Below are 8487 nucleotides of genomic sequence, written 5' to 3'. Positions count from 1 at the left end.
GCCGCATAAGGACTCCTATGATATAATATTTATACATTCCATTTCAGTTTTGATGACTTCTAATATTCATAGAGTCATACTTAGTACATTCCATGTCCTGATTATTAATGTTTTTTTGCAGCTGTTTCTTCCCTTGTTAATTGTGCCTGATCAACAAATGAAAGTTCTGAAGGCTTTGCTCCATTCATATCATTATGTATTTTGAGTGCCTTTCCAACCTGAGGGTCTCATCTTCCAACACTGTATCTAACAATATTCTACTACTATTCATAAAAATTGGCACTGTGGGTTAATGCTATGGACTACAAGGTTGGCTTGCTTGCAAACTCGCCAACTCAAGCTCACCAGCTACTCTTGGAAACCCTATACAGGGTCACAGTGAGTCAGAATTTACTTGATGGCACTTAGCAACAGCAACAACAACAACCATTCAGAAGTGGATTGCCTCTTCTTCCTAGTCTGTCTTAGTCGGACTGCTCCACTGAAACTTGTCCACCAGGGATGTCCCTGCTGGTATTTAAAATACCAGTGGGATAACTTCTAGCATCACAGCAACAAGCAAGCCAACAGAGTATAACAAACTGATAGAGGAGTGGTGGTCCAACTTACAGCAACCCTTTAAGATAATAAAGTAGAACTGCTCCATAAGGTTTTCTGAAACTAATCTCTACAGGAGCAGACAGCTAATCTTTCTCAAGTGGAGTGGCTGGTGGGTGGGTTTGCACAGCCAGTCTTGTGGTTAGCAGACCAACTATTAATGCACCACACCACCAAAGCGCCATGCTTGCAAAAACACGCACAAACATGTGCAAATTCTTCAGTCACAAGCAGACCTACAGCCAAATACATATGCAGTACAGTATGAAAGAAGACGTTCTGGTAGCGTAGTGGTTACAAGTTGGGCTGATAACATCAAGGTCAGCAGTTCAAAACTATCAGCTGTTTCAAGGGAGAAAGATGAGGCTTTCTGCTGCCATAAAGATTTACAGCCTCGGAAACCTCATAAGGGGTCACTGTGTGTCGGAACCGACTCCACAACACATAACTACCACCACCACAGCATGAAAGAGAAAGAGAGAGGGAGAGAAATAGACATACACAAATCCTTCAGCTCTGGGGACTTCTAATAGGTTTTCTCACACAAAGAAAATATCCAGGACACACTCATGGCTAGTGAACTTTCACAATACAGAGTCTTTAACTACCATACATTGTCATTGGTTATTTTCATTCCAAGAGTCCCAGTTAATGTGTATAATGTAGAGTCTTCCAGTGAGAGACTTCAAGGATAATGCCCTGAGCGGAGTCCGTTTTTATCTAATGTTTACACTGGTAATTCTAATTATTTGAGAAATGTTGCTATCACAATGAAGTATTATATGAAAAAACTATTTTAACTAAACCACTTCCATGTGATTGATTCTGACACATAGCGACCCAATATAGGGTTTCTGAGGCCATAAATCTATAAGGAACCAGTGGAGTGTGTGAACCACTGACCTTGAGATTCTCAGTCTAGTGCTTATTCTACAGTGCTGCCAGGGTTTCATATTTTAACTATTTTTACTGTGAGTAAATATGCAGTTTTAAGGAGCACAGTGTCTCCATACAATAAATAGTGGACTCCGAACCACAAGATCTGTGGTTTGAGCCTGCTAGCCACTTCATGGGAGAAAGCTGAGATTTTCTTCTCCCTTGAAGGTTTTAACAGCCTCGGAAACCCGGTACAGAGTCACTATGAGTTGGAACCAACTCATAGCACTGAACAGCACTGAACAACAAAACAATTTTAGAAAAGAAAACAAAACTGTCGAGTAGATTCTGACTCATAGTAACCTTCTAGAAGGTTTCCAAGGAGCAGCTGGTGGGTTTGAACTTCCAACCTTGAAGTGAGCAGTCCAGTGATGGAGAATTGTAGCTGCAGAGGAAGCACTGCCACAGTTGACACCGCATAGGAAATCCCTGGCTGTTTTTTCTTTGCCTTCAATTCATGTGTCTTTTGTGAACAATCAAAAGCAGAAAAAGCCAAACTATCAGGCCAGTATTTTTTAAATTAGGAACAGAGATGAAAAAAGAGGGGTTCAATCTTTACTTGGTGTCAAGACTATATTATTTGGGGCTTAGCTGAAACTGTTACTAATTTATAAGCAGTAGCTAAATTTTGTGATGCTTCTGGAACAAAACTTGATCACCACTCATATGCAGAAATACTCTGACATTCTGGTGACCTGCGGAATGCTGGCCCCAGGTGGTACACTGGCAGATGACATGATGCCTACAGATGTCTGTGTGCTCACAGTACAAGAAGACCTAGAGATCATGCAAGCATCTGCTCAGGTTTTGAACAAGTTAATCAGGTGCTACAAATACCTGGAGAAAGGTTTTGAAGATAAACTGGAATAGCTGCTGCTGTTCTTAAAGGTTTTTTTCCGAGTCAGAGAGGAGCAAGCTGGCTATGTTGACTCGTGTTCTTCTTTCTAATGGAATACTTAATGCATATATTCTTAATAGCCTTTATAATGAGAATGTGGTTAAAGAAGAGGTTTCAGCAGCTTTTGCTGTAAAGCTCTTTAAATCATGGATAAATGAAAAGGATATCAATGTAGTAGCTGCAAGTCTTCAGAAAGTCAGCATGGATGGCAGAGTGATGGGAATTTTTCCTGCAATAAGCAAAGTATTCACTGAGGCAAGCTTGAAAGAGCATGCAGAGTAGATTCAAAATCAGCAAATGATGGGAGCTCATGAGGAGCTCCCCAAAGAATTTCAAGAACAGATGTCCTGCTGTGATCCATTTAAGGTTATAATTTTATATGTCAAGGAGATTTTTTAAAATTCCACAACCAGTTGTCATTGGAATAGTCTGGCCAAGTGTAATGAGCACTGTCGAATTGAACAAAAAAGAGGAGCTTGTAGCAGAGCAAGCCATCAAACACTTGAAGCAATATAGCCCTATGCTTGCTGCCTTCACTACTCGAGGTCAGAACTGACATTGTTACTGAAGAGTAAGGAGTGCAGGCATACCTCAGAGATAAAGTGAATATTTCAAAAAAGAGAGGTACATGAATCTCTTTGGTTTCCCAGTTCCTAAAAAAGGTATGTTTACACTACACTCTATTAAGTGAACAATTATTGTTAAGTGCCATGGAGTCGGTTCTGACTCATACTGACCGTGTACAGGGTTTCCAAGGAGCAGTTGGTGAGCTTGAATCACCAACCTTGCAGTTCAAACCAAACTTGCAGTCAAGTGAATTAACCCACTGTGTTAATAGTGTATGAGACTGTAGTATTATGAGAATTATCAAAAGGTGACCCAGAGACATGAAGTAAACATGTGTTGTTGGGAAAATGGCACGGATAGACTGATAAATGGAACATTGCTACAAGCATTCAATTTGTAAAACAAAAACAAAAGAACCCCACAATATCTGTGAGATATAACTGTATTGCTACGACAACAGTCATTTCATGAAAACCTTCCTGAAAATATTGGCGCCTTTGTGCTTTTTGTGTTAAGGTCCTGAGTAAAGAACCCCCTGATTAACGACCCCATTCTGAAGTGGTATAAAAATGCAGTGCACATGTTGCTAGGGCGGGAAAACGTCTTCTTTGAGCAAATAAAAAAGTTGATAGAGCGGATTTAAAATGCTGAAGAAGAACCTGAGTCAAGATGATGAAGTTGACTGAATTTTGAAACTGAGTCCTAAGTGAAGCATATAGATACAAATGTCATGTCTCATGAGTCCTGGTGTGGTGCTGTGGATTCATGTGTCAGACTGCAAAGTCATTTGAACTACAAGGTTGGTGGTTCAAGCGTACTAGCAGCTCCTTGGAAACCCTCTACAGAGTCGCTATGGGTTGGAATGAACTCGGCGGCACTTAACGACAACAATGTGTCCTAGTTCTTCCATCTTCCTACCTCTTTACATTATGCTTAATATAGGGCTTTCATGACAATTTTATTTTAGCTGATTATATGATAAGGAGCCCCAGTGGCACAGGGGCTAAAATGTTCAAGTCCTAACAAAGAGGTCAGTAATTGAGCCCCACTTGTCTCGCTATGATGAAAGATGTGGCAGTCAACATTCATAAAGATCGTTAAGTGCCGTGGAGTTTGTTCAACTCATAGCAATCCTATATATGGTTTCTGAGGAGCAGCTGGGGAATTTGAGCCACCAACTTTGTGGTTCGCAGTTCAGTGATTATCCACACCAGGCATTTATAATGATTACAACCATGGAAACTTTTGTTGTTGTTGTTAAGTGCTGTTGAGTGGGTTTTGACTCTTAGAGACCCTGTATAGGGTTTCTGAGGAACAGCTCCTGAATTTGAACTACAAATCTTTGGTTCAAACTGACCTTGTGGTTGAGTGTTTATCTTACAGAGCCATACTAGGACACCATGGAAACCTTATGGGGCAGCTTAATTATGTCCTATAGGGTAGTGGTTACGAATCGGGCTGCGAACCTTAAGGTCAGCAGTTCGAAACTACCAGCCGCTCCGCGGGAGAAAGATGAGGCTTTCTACTCCCGTAAAGATTTACACCCTCGGAAACCCTGTACAGGGTCGCTATGGGTCGGACCCGACTCGATGGCACTTAACAACAACAACAACAACAATAGGGTAACTGTGAGATTCCTGGTGTGGGTCTGTAGGATAAAGCACTGTATGCAAGGTTAGTTTGAACCACAAAGTCAGCAGTTCAAAGTCACCAGCCACTCCTTGGAAACACCATACAGGGTCTCTATGAATTGGAACCAACTTGATAACACTTAACAACAACAACAAATAGGGTCACTGTGCATCAGAATTGACTAGATAGCAATGGCTCAGACTTGGATTTCTATGGCTACTGGAGATGTTGGGTTTATTTTCTAAAAGAAACATGATGTAATAACTATAGCTGCTGTAGATTTGAATCTAATGATGCAATAGTCTCTTCAGTTATCTCCTACCTCTTGTATTTTCTACATTAATAATGCAGTTTCATGTCTCCCATACTAAACAGTAGACTCCTGGTGTAGCACTACAGGATAAGCACTGGACTGCAAACCACAAGGTCAGCAGTTCGAACCCACCAGCTGCTCCTTGGAAACATTATACAGGGTCATAATGAGTTGGAGCTGACTAGACAGCACTTAACAACAACCACATAGTAAACAGTTTGCTTTATACCCTAGATTTTCAATATAAACATTTTCGAAGATATTATTTGGTAAAAAACAACTTGTTATAAAAATTATCTTTGTAAATTATACTGTAAAAATATCACCACAATGATTTGTGTAGTAATTTGGTATGAAATGAAAACTTGCCACCTTTTATGCCCAGAGTCCCATTCACTCGTGGTAACGTGTAAAATGATTGAATTTATTGAGTATTATTGTTTCTACCATTGCTTGCATATTTTCTTGCAATTTTAACCCCAGATGTTCTTAAATTCACTTGTTTGCTCACTGGTTTTCATTCTTTAATGAAATTATGGAGAGCACATTTGAAAGTGAGGTCTTTTGGAAATCATACGTAACAGAGGTGGTAGAAAAAGAAAGTTGAAATTTTTGTTGTTGTCATTTTTCCCCCCATTGAGAAACTTCAGCATTCAGTAACTAGTAACTATTCTTCCAAAAAAACTATGTGAGTATTCTTTTCATACAATCATTTTCAAAAGTACCTAAGAAAAACCATTCAAAAAAATATGCTGAATACACTTAGAGTGATAAGAAAGGACTGGCAGAAGAGAGCAAATAAAGGAAAAGACTGAATTCATTGTAAATCCAGTAAATTTTTCTGAAAATGCTAAAATGATCAGTATGCTCTAAATAAGACTATACATTTGACTGGCATGTATTTCCTATTGGCTTAAAATGTTTGTTGTAAAAAATGAAATGCAATGATAGTGATATATTCCACATGATTATACTGGTATAGGACTGGCTGCAGTTTCTTAATAATGATTCAAGCTTCTGGCTTTTGACATGTCGTGGTTGCCCATTTTTTCCTTTTTTTTTTTTATTGCCATGAGTCAAATATTTCTTCTATTTGTGAAATCCAAAAGTGGGTTTTTGCTCTTGTTGTTCTTGTTCATTGACGTTGAGTCAGTTTTGACTCATAGCAACTCTTTGTAGGGTTTCCAAGGATCAGCTAGTGGGTTTGAACAACCAACCTTGTGGTTAGCAGGCCAGTGCTTATCCTACAGTGCCACACCAGGACTTTACTCATAAATGGGTAGCAGTAAGAAAAGCAAGATGAAGGTTTAAAATTATTCATTAAATTAGATGCATTGTTGTTGTTGTTAAGTGCTGTCGAATCAATTCTGACCCATAGGGGCCCTGTGTAGGGTTTCCAAAGAGAAGCTGGTGAGCTTGAACCACTGACCGTGCAGTTCAAACAACTTTGCAGTCTGATGCATTAGCCCACAGTGCCACACCATTAGCCATTCAGAAAACAGAAATGTGACCATGTTAGGAGCACAGGAAAGACTTCATGTAAAAACATGAACGTTTTGAAGGTTTTGTCATTGGTGAAAGAAGCTAACTGGGGATAATAATGCAGGGGTAGAGATTGTCAGTTGTTTTTCCAAAGGGGCCATTCTTATGAGTCAATAATATTGTATTTCAAATTAAAAGTTTATCTTGAGGGAATAACATGGAATATAATTTGAAATAAAAGTGTAGTAGCCTCATGAAGAAAAGCATTATAAAGGATAACATTATGAATGGGTTGAATGTGGTAAATAAATAACTTTGATAGAATTTTCTTGCAGAGGCAAGATGTAATCACTAGATTTCTAGTTAGTAATCAGCTTTTACTTTATAGTTTGTAGTCCTCAAAAGACATTTAAAAGGGGGAAAAAAAAACAAAAACAAAAAAATCTTATTCTAAATCTTTTAAAAGCCCTAAACCCTATGGGGCAGTTCTACTCTCTGGAACATTGGATCACCAGGAGTTGGAATCCACTATACAGCAGTAGGATTCATGTGGTGTTTTTGAATGGCAGACAATGCTTTAGCAATCCTAGTAATAGGATATGCATATATTAATTTCTTTTCAAAATGACATTAGATTAGATTAAGATAATAAATTCAAAGTACTGATTTAAGACATTAAACAATAATTCTTCCTTATTTAATCAAACTATTGTATCAATTTTTAAAATCTGATTTAAAAAAATTATGAGATATTTTTCTTCTAAATTTAAAAAAAAATGTTGATTTTAATATAAGGTATGACATTAGCCAGCTAAGTAGAGAATTTGATTAGATGCTTATACACCATTCTAGGTATTTGCTATGTCTGTACAGAATCAAACACATTTTTAAAACTTGTCATATAATTTTTTAATCCAATATCTTGAATCATTATAATATGAAATTTATTTTCATTAAAATATTTGTCCTGGTATCAATTGATAACTTGAGATGGCATGATGTTTGTGTGTGATTGTGTACATAGGCTTTCTTAAATATAACAGGAGTCCTGAAATAAATCTCTTAATATTTATTCAAACAATCCAATTTTGAAATCTCAGCAGCACTGTGATTTTCAACACTAAAGATATTAAGTGAGGGATTCATTAAAACAAACAAATAAAGAGAATCCTATTCTGGCAAAGTAATGACATAAAACAGTAATTATTTATTGCTACTTAATTTAATTACATTTTTACTTACTTCTATCTGTCTCCACAAAAATATTGTCCCTGTTTTGTTTTGGTTACTTGTGCATTAAAATCATTCATTTGAATTAATAAATATTTGCAGACATTTAATCTACATAGCATATGCAAATACTCAGAACAGTGCATTTTAACTCATATGAATAGAATCATACTTAGAATGATACTTATTTTACTGCCAACAGACAAAATTTGAATTTAGTAGAAGAGTGGTGGTGGTGATATGCCTTGGAATTGGTTCCAACTCATAGTGACCCTGCATAGAATTCCCAAGGCTGTAAATCTTCAGGGGAGCAGAAAGCCTCATCTTTCTCCTGCGGAACAACTGGTAGTTTCAAACTGCTGTCCTTGGGGTTAGTAGTCCTACTCGTAACTACTACGCTACCAAAGCTCCTTAAGTAGAGGAATAAAGGGGTATAATTATGAGATGAGTGCACAACTCTTCCTGTCAGATAAGTAAAGTCATTGTGGATCTGTAGATCCAATGTGCTTAAGACCTACTAGTGATGTCTTTGCATAGTCAGGTCTCCACTGACTTAACAGAAGCACACTAGGATCATGTTATTATATAGATTACCTCATTAGCCATCCAAGGCTGGACTATATGAAACTACTTGATGAAGCACAGTGGTAGCCCCATTTCATTTACTCTCAGTAGCACATTATTCTCAATGATGTCCATCAAATATTAACTCAGTTGGTAGAAGTCAACACTTTAGTGATTGTTAGGTGCTCAGATAAATACCAAATCTGTTGTTGTTGTTGTTGTCAGGTGTCATCGAGTCGGAACCGACTCATAGTGACCCCATGCAAAG

General features: G+C 37.8%; 1 protein-coding gene and 1 pseudogene across 4 annotated transcripts in view; both read left to right on the top strand.

The window, feature by feature from the left end:
- The window catches only part of PCDH9 (protocadherin 9), a 1452459-nt gene that overhangs the window by 1325669 nt on the left and 118303 nt on the right, over positions 1-8487 (top strand). The window lies entirely within an intron of this gene.
- On the top strand, positions 781-3671 carry LOC102836077 (annotated as a pseudogene).

The sequence above is a fragment of the Chrysochloris asiatica genome, unplaced genomic scaffold (assembly GCF_000296735.1).
Source record: "Chrysochloris asiatica unplaced genomic scaffold, ChrAsi1.0 scaffold00063, whole genome shotgun sequence".
In the NCBI taxonomy this organism is placed as follows: domain Eukaryota; kingdom Metazoa; phylum Chordata; class Mammalia; order Afrosoricida; family Chrysochloridae; genus Chrysochloris; species Chrysochloris asiatica.
The sequence above is the reverse complement of the archived record's forward strand: the minus strand, read 5'-3'. Positions and strand labels throughout refer to the sequence as shown.